Genomic DNA, 12,370 nt, shown 5'->3' on the forward strand with positions numbered 1-12,370 from the left:
TCTGGCCCGGTCGCCTCCTCGCGGATTGCCGCGGTGGCTGGAAGCGATTTTCATGTACATAATCCAAACTGCAGGCAGCAGGATAATAAAGGCGAACATGTTTTGAGGGCAGGGTTTCTACAATTTAAGCTAATTTAGGCATTAATAAAGGTTTCAGAGGAGTGATCATAGCGCTCTGTATCCTGTATCATCAGCGATGTCTGTCTCCCTGCCAGCTCCCAGATCAGCTTCTCTGATTGGTTGATGCGGCGCGTCTAGCAGCAAGAGTTAAATTTTTCCATCTCGAGCAGCAGCCCGTTTTCGGCGCGTCACGCGCGTCAGATGCTTGAACGCTCCCGACGCGCTGCTTCAGCTGCTCAGACGCGCTGCGCCTGCTGCTCAAAACGCGGGACATTTTGCTGCACCTTGACGCGCGTCAACCATTGACTTTGCATTTAAACTCGCTGCTTCTGCGGCTCCTGCTGCTTCGGTGTGAACGCAGCATTAGAATGAACTAATAACTCTCTCACAACAGGCTATAGAGAAATAATCTGGCCCTGATGACTGTGAGCAGGCAGCTTAAATAGAGGCAAGAGCAGGTGGATCCGATGACCAGAAATGAGAAATCGGGGAGAGTTAGACAGGTAATTAAGCCGGCCATCAGCACCAAGACACCCTGGTACATTTACAACCTGTTTGTTTCCAGTTTTCTACCCAAAAGTTGTTTCTGCAGAATTCAACTGTAAGAAATATTCTCCTTTCCACTTTCTTAAACCTGTGTGAGCTTGCAGGGTATCTCCTGAGGATATCCAAATATAGACCATTTGCATGCCACTTGATAGTATAATTTCCCCAGCATGACTGATCCTCTGTGTGAAAATGAGAAATGACGTGGAACACAGGTGATAAAAAAAAATATCTATGGAAACAAGCCACTCTGCCTGCAGCCATGTGGCTCTCTGTCAGAGATCTCAGCTTTGGGAGCCATCAGGGTGAGCAGCCGGGAGACCGCTAACACTGATTCACAACGAACAAACTACACCTCAGCTCCTTCGCTGCAGAGAACCGGCCCATCGGTTTGAAAATCAATACCGTTGTTCACCTGAAAACAAATGCAGTCATGCCTGCAGAGAGGCGCACACATGAAGGCATTTCCTCACAGTCTTAGTGTGTGTGTGTGAAAAGCTTGTTGCTTCAAAAATTGCTCCATTTAGCTGTAATACTTATAGCATTGCAAAAATACAAACCACAAAAAAACACACTATTCTTGTCAAACAGAAAAGCACATTTCAGTGAGCGTGTGTCCAACACACGCTGCTCTGTGGAAAAGGGTCATTTAAAGATCCATCACCATCTGTTATGGTCCCAGCGTGCCATTTTCCTCTCTGCAGGAGTCTTTGATTTAGCGACAAAAAGGGTACCTTTACTTTCTTCCCACTGCGCGGCCAGACATCCAGCCATAGCTGCTTATACAAAGCAAACACTGCTGGGCATCCAACGTATCATCACAGGTTGGCCCATCTGTCCGCAATTGTCGAAGGTAATCACAAACATCAGGGGTGCCGTTTAAACACTGATCAGTAAATGTGTTTTTTTTTTTCGATATCACAAAACCAGCTTAAATTAAAGAAGTAAAAGCCAGCAGGCTCTGTCATCTTGCTCATCTTACTTTCTGTCCTACTTATATGTTCTGTCCTTTAACAAAGAACGCAAAAATGTGCTATGAAGACATTTCCAGGAGTTTGGGACTTCAGACCACATTCCAAAGAATTAAAAAGACAGAGTTTAACTTTTCTAGGAGTGTCCAACTTACCAAAATTACTCCAAGAGTGCATTAGCGGCTCTTTTACATCACAGAAGGACCCAAAACAACACTGAAAGCACCTTTGCCCTCTCTTTCCTCGGTTAAGGTCAAAGTTCACCATTGCCTGTTGTGTTTATTCTGGTTCTCTGTAATATTAGGAGTTTATGGAGCTGAAACATTTAGATTTGAAAAAGACTGACAGTATCAAAAAAACACAGAATTACATGTACTTTTTGTCTGCAATTTACATAACTTGGTTAAAAAATTTAATTTATAGTGAAACCTCCAACTCATCCCTGTATGGCAGTTTAGGAAATCATTGCTTGTCATTGGTGACGGATAGACCTGATGCAGCTTAGAGGTACGCACATTTAGAGTGATCTTCCAGTTATGTACTAATCTTCCAGACACCTGGTCAATCTTTAATCCACAAGAAGTGATGCATTAATTACATGGTTTGATTCATATAAAAATAAAGCTTTTTATTTTATTTATTTTTCCTGTTTTTAGTACTTTGGGCGAAAATTGAAACAGAGAGAGACCACACCAAAAATAATCTGCCACTTGCTCAAAATAAAGTGCGTGTTTGTTTAAAGATTTGCTGCTGTTAAAAAACAGGAAATTCCAAAATAAAGGAAAAAATATGGATTTTTTTTTTAAACTCCTGTGTCTGAACCTGGACATGTAGCCTTTGATGATGCATGATCACTTGAGTTTCTGATTGAGTTAATTTTGAGATTTCTTATTTTTATGGAAACATGAAAAAAAAGCACAGGTCTGCTTAGTAGCGCAGTAGGTAGCACTGCTGCCTTGCAGCAAGAGGGTTCTGGGTTCCATTCCCTGCCCGGGGTCTTTCTGCATAGTTTGCATGTTCTCCCTGTGCGTGTGTGGGTTCTCTCTGGGTACTCTGGCTTCCTCCCACAGTCCAGAAACATGACAGTTAGGTTAATTGGCTTTTCTATATTCTCCGTAGGTGTGGGTATGTGCGTGAATGGTTGTTTGTCCCTGCCGGCATGCGTTGCATAAGCTTTCTCTGTTTTTTATATTTTTTGATGAAAAAATGCAATCCAGAAATAATACTTTAAGAACTTCTCAATCAAAAAAGTTTGGAGAGCAACTTTGCTATTTTCTTAGATTTCATTTTAATTTAATGTTTCATTTCATTTTTCCATTTTTTTACATATGCTATATTTTCACATGTTTTTATTTCAAATAGAGATTTTTTTTTTCAAATTTCATTTTATAGATTAGATTTTCTTTACTTTTGGGGGCGGGGTTAGACATGGACGTTTCAATTGGTCTGCATGTACTATCGCAACACCATATTTTGAATGAATTTTTGTAGGTAAAGAGCAAGTGTTTGTATTGTGCTTGAAGTTACGAGAATATGATCTCAAAAACGCAATTTGAAATTATGTAATTAGTGAAATTAATCTGCAAAAGAGACATTTGAAAATACAAAATCTTAAAAAAAAAAATTTAAAATGAAAAAATTAAATATCAAAAATAATAATCAAATGTTCATGTCTGGTTTATATTTCTTCTGTATTTCCATTTATAAAAGGTGTTCTTAGCTTGCAACAAAATCCACTCCATCATTTCTCAAAGTTTACTCTGAAAGGTTTTAAAAAAACATTATTTTCAAACAGCAGAGTAGACAAGAGTTTATAACATTGATCAAGCAAGATTTATAAACATAATAAGAAGAATTCAGCTATTAAAGCAACACAGCTAAAAGAAATAGTAACTATTTTCACTTAGTAATCAAAATCCAATTCTATGCCTAAATTAATTTTTCTAATCTTTTTATATGTCTTGTAAACTAATTATAAATTAAAATAAAGGATGAGTACTTGAGCATGATTGTCTTTTGCTTCTGGGAATTAATTCACATTTTAAATGCATTTAATTGAAGTTGAATGTATCTGATTTGGGCTGTAAATAGTTAAAAGTTGTTTGGGAGATCCTTATTTTACTCCAGTTATAACCCAGCTTTTTACTGACAGTAACTTTGAGTACTGCATGTCTCAACTAATAATGCCGTAGATACACATAAACCCCTCAACCCCCATGGAAAAGCAATTGTGTAACTTCACAGATTCACAAATTCAAGTTGTAATTTTATTTAGTTGATAAATGGAAAATTTACCTGCATATTAAATCCACTTAGAGCTAAAACCTTGATTTGCCTAAACAAAATATGGATGTACATGTGAATTATTCCACAGGATCAAAATGTTATTAATTTCAATGAATTCTTCCTAAAGGTGCAAAAGTTGCTTTTAATGAATCTCCTGGATGTCATGAAGAAGATCCACAACCTCCATCCATGCAGATGGCATGTAAGTAACACATAGACAGAATGCTAACCTTCCTTTTAAATGAAAAAAAAAAAAAATCTGTTCTGCTGGCATTTTTTCTTTTACATAAATCTCAAGTTTTGTGGACCAGAAGTTGCTAAACATCCTAAACAAATGAGGACTGAGGCCAACAGCTTGCATAGATTCCCCGCCCTGCTCAGGCTTTCTTGAATCCAGGTAGGTTTCCCAGAATGGAAAGCTCAGCTCAGTCCAGCTAGCATGTCCCTGCATGCCTGTTAAACTGAAGTTCAGTCTCTGCTGAAACAGTTTCAGTCACAACTTTTACCCTGGAAAGTGTTTTTGACTAAAGAATCATTATCCAATGAATCATGGAATATAACCAAAATGTACATTTCAAAATAAGAGGAAAAAAGCATATGTGATTGATTTGCAAAACTAAAATTAAGATTTTGAGAAAGTTTAAGAATTAGGTCACATTTGCATTTCTTAGCCTCTAGGGGGCTTAATGAGCATATTTTCTCTGCACTGACTTGCAGAGATGATCCTCTGGCTGGTGCTGAATGATACAATTTTAGTATTAGAGTTTATCACATCCAGCTAATAATGCTGTTTGATTCAATGCAAAAAAAAAAAAGTAACATTCCTTTCTAGGTAATTGTGAAACAAAGCATACCAGCAGGATAGTGGAGAATCCTCAGTGCATTTAGGAAAAAGCTAGAAAGAGGAAGAAAATAGGGTAGAGGAAAATACTGCAAAGAGAGGGAAGTAGACAGGATGTGATGTTCATTCCCTTCACTCCTCCATGGGTGAAAGTGAGAAAAGTCAGAGCGGAGGAATGAAAGGTCAAACTTTTCTGTCAACAAATGTGTCCATCTCCTGAGGAAAGACAGGACAGGAACAGGGTTTTGGACTTGGAGTAGGAAGGAAGTTACTGTTGGTGTGGGAATATCTGTGTGACTTTCACAGCTTATTGAGTGAGAGCCTTAAAGAGGAGGTGTTAACCTCACATGTTAACACATCCCAGAGCGCCTCTGGCTGCACCGGCTGCGAAAAGATGGTTTTGTGACAAAAACATGGCAAAGCATGGCTCTTACGTCATTAGCAAGCTTAACTTCACATAAAGGTTCCCTTCCTGACATTGGCATCCAAAAAACACACAGTCTGCATTTATCTTACCTTTGGATAAAGACTGAACAAAACAAAGAATGTATCTGGGACTGTGGAGAGGAAAACCTCCCTCCTGGTAAGCCTGGCGTGCCCGGTACAGGGCCCAACTGACACCTGCTCATGTTTATCTATTCATAGAAATGGCCATGACACAGTTGCATTGTGTTTCATCCACATGCCTTTCAAATTGGGCTTTGAAATTTCTAAAATACATTTCAAAATATTTTTTTCACAAGTACTTTTTGTTTTATAGCTATGTAAACAAAAAAAATGAGATATAAAATTCCACCTGACATGTGTGACACTTGTGCGTGAATCGTTGTTTGTCGTATTTGTGTTGCCCTGCGATGGACTGGCGACCTGTCCAGGGTGTACCCCGCCTCTCGCCTGTAGACGGCTGGAGATAGGCACCAGCACCCCTCGCGACCCCGCTTGGGAATAAACGTGACATAAAATGTATGGATGGATGTGTGACACTGCAGGAGTAATGCATCAGTAGGTATTAATTTTTTGCCCCACGCCTTAATGGCTGGAATCATTGGAAACTAGAGGCTCAGACCTTTCCAAGGAGGGGTCAGTGGTAATTGTGTGACCATTTCAGGTGATGTAACCGGTATGCGTTGCATAAGCTATCTCTGTTATTCTAATTTTCGATTCAGTTTGGTGATATTATTGGTAAATTTTCAATGATAAATCTTTTTCTTATTCTTATTATTTTCTTATTCTCCAATAATATAAATGAGAATATTTGTCTGACCAGATTCCCTTTTATTGCACTTTGGCCAAAATCACATTTCCACCTAGCAGATTGCACACTAAAACTTTTGTGGAACAAACCTGTTTCAACTTATTCGGTCCAAATGTATCTGAGGGTTCATCCAGATTTTCAAATGGGATTTAATTGTGTTTTGCAGTGTTTATTTTGGAAAACAGAATTAGCAAGGTTAAATATGTTTAATTTTTCCTTTGCTTAATCACCTATAAATCAGACATTAGCGGTTCCACCTGAAAAATATTCCCCAATGCCTTTCTGTCATACAAATACAAACAATAGTGTTTGCAATTCAAACTTTGGGAGCTGAATTTGCTTCAAATCACATATCTAACTTCAGGCGGAATTTGCTCCTAAGACCCTCTTAAGGGGTTAAAAGAAGGAAACCGCCAACACAACAGGCGTATTTTAAAGGGGCCTCTGCTGGAGGTTTCTTGCTGGAGTCTGACTGGGAATTAAAGGAGATAGAAGCAAACAAATTGAATGAACAGAAAGAAAGAAGCACTGATCCATAAAAGTTTCTATGTTAGTGAAGGTAATGGTAAAATTTCTGTATAGGTGGCTTGGTTTAGGGAAGAAACAATTACCAAAACGAGCTCTGAGTCAATTTTCATATTGAAAGGGATGAAAGAGAGCAAATTCAGTAAAGTAAAAGCTGAGTCTACAGCTACGTCTAGCAGAAAAAGAGGACTAAGCACTTAAAAAACAGGCCCAAGTCTATAATCTAATATGGAAGACGTTTGCCGCAGCAGTCCATCTGATGCCTCCCTCCAGGATAGTGTCACCGCTAAAAAAATGGACAGGGCAAATGAAGCTCCAAGGAAAGCAAAAAACTAAAGAACACAATATTAGGGAACAGGAGTACGATAAAGCTGAATGATGGAAAGTAGTGCCTATGTCTTCCAGCAGCCTAAGCCTATAGCAGCACACTGACAGTACTTAGTTTTTATTTACTAGACAACTGGGCCTCCCAACTGAAGCTGCTAGCCCCACGACCCGACCCCGGATGAGCCGAAGAATATTGATGGATGGATGAATTAATTATGTTACGGTAACTAATATGATAATAACTGTTTAGACTTAACTTTTATGGGTTAAACATTACAATGTTTTTGCTCAAGGCTGCCATACAGTGAGAATCTCATACCAGCTCATGTCTGGTTGGTACAGTAGCAACCATTTGGCTAAAATTGGCTAATTTTATTTCCATGGCTGATAAAGCCTATGAAATGGTAGCCAAACTAAGTACCGGATATCCTTCTGTCCTATCCAGCTTATAGTAGGTGTGGGTACATTGCTTATCATTCAGTCAGCTAATGAGCTGATTAGAAACTTTAACAAGCTGATGATTTATCATGGAAGACAAAGCTATGACGTGGCCTCCCCTGAAATCATTAACCTTGTCTCAGTTGATCTGAGATTAATTATTGATAGCCTTCATTTACAGCAAGGAAGCAAAAACAACCTGAATTAAAGCAAGGAGAATAAGAGGAGAACGGAAGAGAAAGGTGGATGAATTGAAGCACAGGCAGTCCACGACAAAAGCGTAAAAGAGGAACAAGGCAGGATCGGGATTTTACTTTTTTTTTATTGAGCAACAGCCCAGCTCTGTTTGTTCTAACGTCACTGCTGAAGTGGGAACACGTTAATTATAGCTCTGAATCTGGACAGTGCCACTTCTTGCTGCCAAAATCAAATCAAGGTCACAAACATAGCACTGGAAAAAAAAATTAAAGTCTCCCTCCAGGGTCTGCATTAGAATAAATGTATAATAACACATATGTTATTCAAAAGTGAATTAACATTTCCTTCTACTTTTTACTGATAGTTATTCTAACAAGTAGAAGGAAGCTTTTAATCAGTCTTTTACATAGTGCCTGATGGCAGCATTTTAAAAGTTTATTCTTAACTATATCTAGTGCTTTACTCTTTAGCAGTTTTGGAAGAATTTTTGGACATAGGGGAGGGAAACCTGAGTGATCTTCAAAGCTCTCTAAGCTATTTAGTACCTTATCATCAAACACAGTTTAACTGGAGTATCACACCAACAACCACAACACTCTGAAACGCACTCATTAAAAGTTCAAAGACTGTTAGTAGGAGGATCTTATTTCAACTTTTTCAGGAATGCGATCTTTCCATAGCTTAGGTCGTGTGAGATCTACACACCCATAGTGGAGCATGCTCACTCTGTGTCCTCCATAGAGCACTGATCATCTCCTTTGGTATTTAGTGACAGATTGTTCTCTCTGCACAAACCTTCAAGATTTTTTACTACTTCCCTATTTTACATTCTTTCATTGCATACACTAATTAGTCATCTGCAAAACTAGTGACTGATTTCCCCTCTTCTTTTGGAAACATTCTTGTGTTTATTGGCTGAACAGTAGTTGGCTAAGAACTAGTGTTGCACTGATGCCATTTTTTGGCCTTGATACCGATACCCGATACCTGGCTGTGCAGTATTGGCCGATACCGATACCATCTCTTTGAAATTGATGTATGTGTGTAAATATGAAGAACTGCATAATACTTGGATGTAAAATAATTGCCATCATGGTTTTGTCAAGCTGCTGCCTATCTTTGTGAAGCAGGAAAAAGACAAAGTAAATCCAGTAGAACTTTTTATTGCTTACAGAGATTGATGTTAAGGGTTTTTACCACTTGCCCTTTGGGCAAGTGACTTTCACATTTCATTTGCCCAGAAACAATTTTTACTTGCCCAGTATAATGTTTGATAAATACAGTTCCTGATATTAATTTTTGTATATATATCAATGAAACATGTTTGTTTTTAAAATGTTTTTTGCAATTCAGTATGTTTTAAGTTTCCAGGTTCCTGGTGTATATGCATGCCTCAGATAATGAACTCAAGCCTACATTACCGCGTTAACATGCTTTTCAATCCTTCCTGCACATTCTTTTCAAACTAAACTTTGCTTTAAACTGTTGTGTGCTTGGAAAAATATAAATTCTAATGTTAAAAGTCTAAAAAAAAACTTGACAGGTTAAAAATTTAAGCTAAATCACAAGACAGAAGTCAATGTCACAAATTAATAACTTTTATTTTAGAGTAACGGTATGCTTATACAAGATGATACTTTTAATATATTGTGACTTTTCTAGAGAATCATTAAACATAGTTATTTTATACACAGTCTTACATAATTTCAGATTTCCCTGACTTTTAACTGACTATGGATTAGTTTTCCAAATAAATGTAGCAATAAGACAATAACATAACAGGTCACCAATTTAACTTGTTTAGCTCTATAAAATTTAAATGCACCTCTCCAATTTCTAGGAGAAAAAAACTTTATGAACTTTTTTTAATGTATGACCTGAATCACTGTACAAAAGACTGCCTCAAGATAGCCATATTTACACTGTGCGCATGGCATACAATTATGCCAATTTTCCTAATACCTGACCGATTTTTAATCTAGGGTTATCTGGGTGGTGGGTGTGTCTGATTCGCGCCAATTCCCGGACAAAAATCACGCCATTTAGCGGAAAATCTCTAGCCCCGTGAGACCATCCTGATCTCGCGAGTTTTCAATGTTTCACTCGCAGATCAGTCGACAAACTCTCCGTTAAAGAAAAGTTGGAGCCGTTCACCAAACGAACGTCCAATCAGCGTTTGCTTTGAGGCGGGTTGAGGTGTGACGCAACAAGAAGTGCGACAGTTCAGTCTAAAGAACATGGCGGCTTCAGCCAATGAAACTAACGTTAGCGTGGCTATCGAGCAAGTTTTATCGGAATTACAGAGTATTTCTTCACTGAAAGAAGAGCAAAACACTGCTCTAGATGCTTTTCTCAGAGGAAAAGATGTTTTTGCTCTTCTCCCGACTGGTTTCGGCAAGAGTAGCCTGGCTTGTGGTTGTGTTTTTGCCGGTGCTCTGTTAGTATGTCATATGCTTCGTTGATCTATTTGGCCCGTCTATCACCAACATAGGCCAATCAGCTACCCAGTATTTTCGCCCCTTCCCAAAATTACTTCAACGGAAGGTTTCCATCTGGCGGAGTCAGGTTAGAAAATCTCGCGGCTTTTTCAAATCACGCAGCTTTTTCAAATCACGCGAGAATGTGTACAAAACAACAAAAATGGCTCCGGCAACGCATGTGGGTCCTTTTTTAAGTGAGTGTCTGTGATTTAAAAGTAATTTTGAGTGATAAAATTTTTTATTTTATTTTTTTATCATTGCACTTGCCCGGCGGGCAAATGCAATGAAATTTGTACTCCCCCGACAATAAAAACTACTTGCCCTGGGCGATCAGGTAATGGTTAACATCGAGCCCTGGCCTACCTGGAATGGGTGACAATAGTTGAATAAACTTTTGGCTGTCAAATTTGTCGCTACTCGCTGATACCGATACCACCATTTTAGTGCTGAATCAGGGTCCCGCCCAATACTGGAATCAGTACAGTATCTGTGTAACTCTACTAAGAACAAAGCCTTGTGGAGACCCTGAGGTTCGACATGAACATACCGAGGCCTCTTTGTCAAAAAAGTGCTGGATTCTGACACATTAAATGCTTTTTAATCAGAATGAGACAAATATCCAGATTAGTCTCTGTTGGATTAGGGTGTAAAATGGTGAGCTAATGTCCTTGTACAGGAGTATGACCTTGTCTGGAGTATAAGCAGTAAAATCGGGGGTCTGGAATTTTAAAATACTGATAAATACATAGAAATAATAACCTATTAAAAACAAAATCCTGTAGAGAAATAAAATATGTTGTGTTTAAATCCCGAATACCAAAGCCGGATGAGAGTGCTGTAATTTCAAAATGCCAGTAAAGTTCTCCCAATCAAAACAACCAAACAAAATAATCCTTAATTTGGTTTAAGGAAGTAAAATCTTTGCTTTACTCTCAGGTTTGTTTCTAAGGAGGATTGAGGCCTCTCACAGTAATTTTCACTCTATTCCTAAGGCGTGGCTGCCTTGCGTGTTTTAAACCAACACTTAACGGGAAGCTTAATCCAACTTTATGGGTGTGAATATATTGATATTAGCAGAGACAATGCTCCTTTAGATTTAACCAGTCCTATCCCACATTGATGTCGGCTTCAGTGCTGGTATGCACTGATAACATAATCAAAGTTCAGATGTATTGTTTTGTTTCTGTGAGAAAATTAATTCTTCAGATAAAAACACGCCTTATCTGCTGCCGTACAATATGCTATGACTTCCACTCACTGTGATTGCGAAACATTCCTGTTTTATTTGAGCTTAAAGCATGTGATCTCCTTACTATGAATAAAAGATTTACAGTGACAGAGAGGAAGATTGAGAGAGAGAGAGAGAACCGGGAGAAGGGCAGAACGCCAGCATGCAGATGAGCTCATTGTTGAAACAGGGATTTCAACATTTCCATGCCATGGTACAGAACTCAAAAACAAGAGCAGGGAGGAAAATAAGTGCACAAACACGCGCACGGATACACTATCATATAAGCCTGGTGGAGGAGGAGCAGAAATACACCAGGTGTTGAATATTAGAAGAAACATTGTGGACGAGAGGGCTGAGTTTGCTGCCGTAAAGCAGAAACAACTATTTTATTTTTTTAGGACATCAGGGACAGTTTGGCCTGATGCGAAAGCACAGCGGCCAGCGCTGTAAACAAAGGTAGCCATCACTTTTATTTAACAGATGCAGCCAGGCATGCTCAATGTGGAATGGACACAGAGCAGGAATACAAGGAAGAGCGCTGCTGCTCACTCATTGTAGCCATGTGCCGACGCAGACCGAGCTGGCTGGATGAGCCAGCTCACTTATAGGAACTTTTTAGTTTTTTCTCTCTTAACTCTAATATTTTAGGCCTTTTTGAGACTTCTTTTATCATCTTACAGTCTCCTTTTAGGGTAACCTTACTTAGCAGATGCATTTGAATGCTCTCTTTTAATAAACTTTATTCTTGCACTGTGAAATTAGCTGATTCCAGATGATTTCTGAGATGTAAAACCATATTCATAGATCTGCAGTTTTCTTTCTGGAGCTTTTTTTTTTTGTTTGTTTTTACCTTTCAACCACAGTTTTTGGTTATAAACTGAACTACCCAACGTCTTCAACATTTTCCAGGCCAAGGACCCCCAAACTGATGGCAACATGGAGCGACGACGCCTAATTATATATCCATAGTATGAAATTGTGTTCTATCAAACTGGTCCTATAGTCTTTCTATTACATATGGAGTAATGTAACGAAAGTAATTTCTCCCTGGAATTATTAAAGTATTTCTGATTCCTGGTTGATGGGACAGGTGTTGTGAATGAAACGGTGCCCAGCTTGAAAGAGCTCCTGTGTGTCGCTGAATGTGTGCAT

The sequence above is a fragment of the Cyprinodon tularosa genome, unplaced genomic scaffold, assembly GCF_016077235.1.
Source record: "Cyprinodon tularosa strain WSP-4 unplaced genomic scaffold, ASM1607723v1 ctg189, whole genome shotgun sequence".
Lineage (NCBI taxonomy): Eukaryota > Metazoa > Chordata > Actinopteri > Cyprinodontiformes > Cyprinodontidae > Cyprinodon > Cyprinodon tularosa.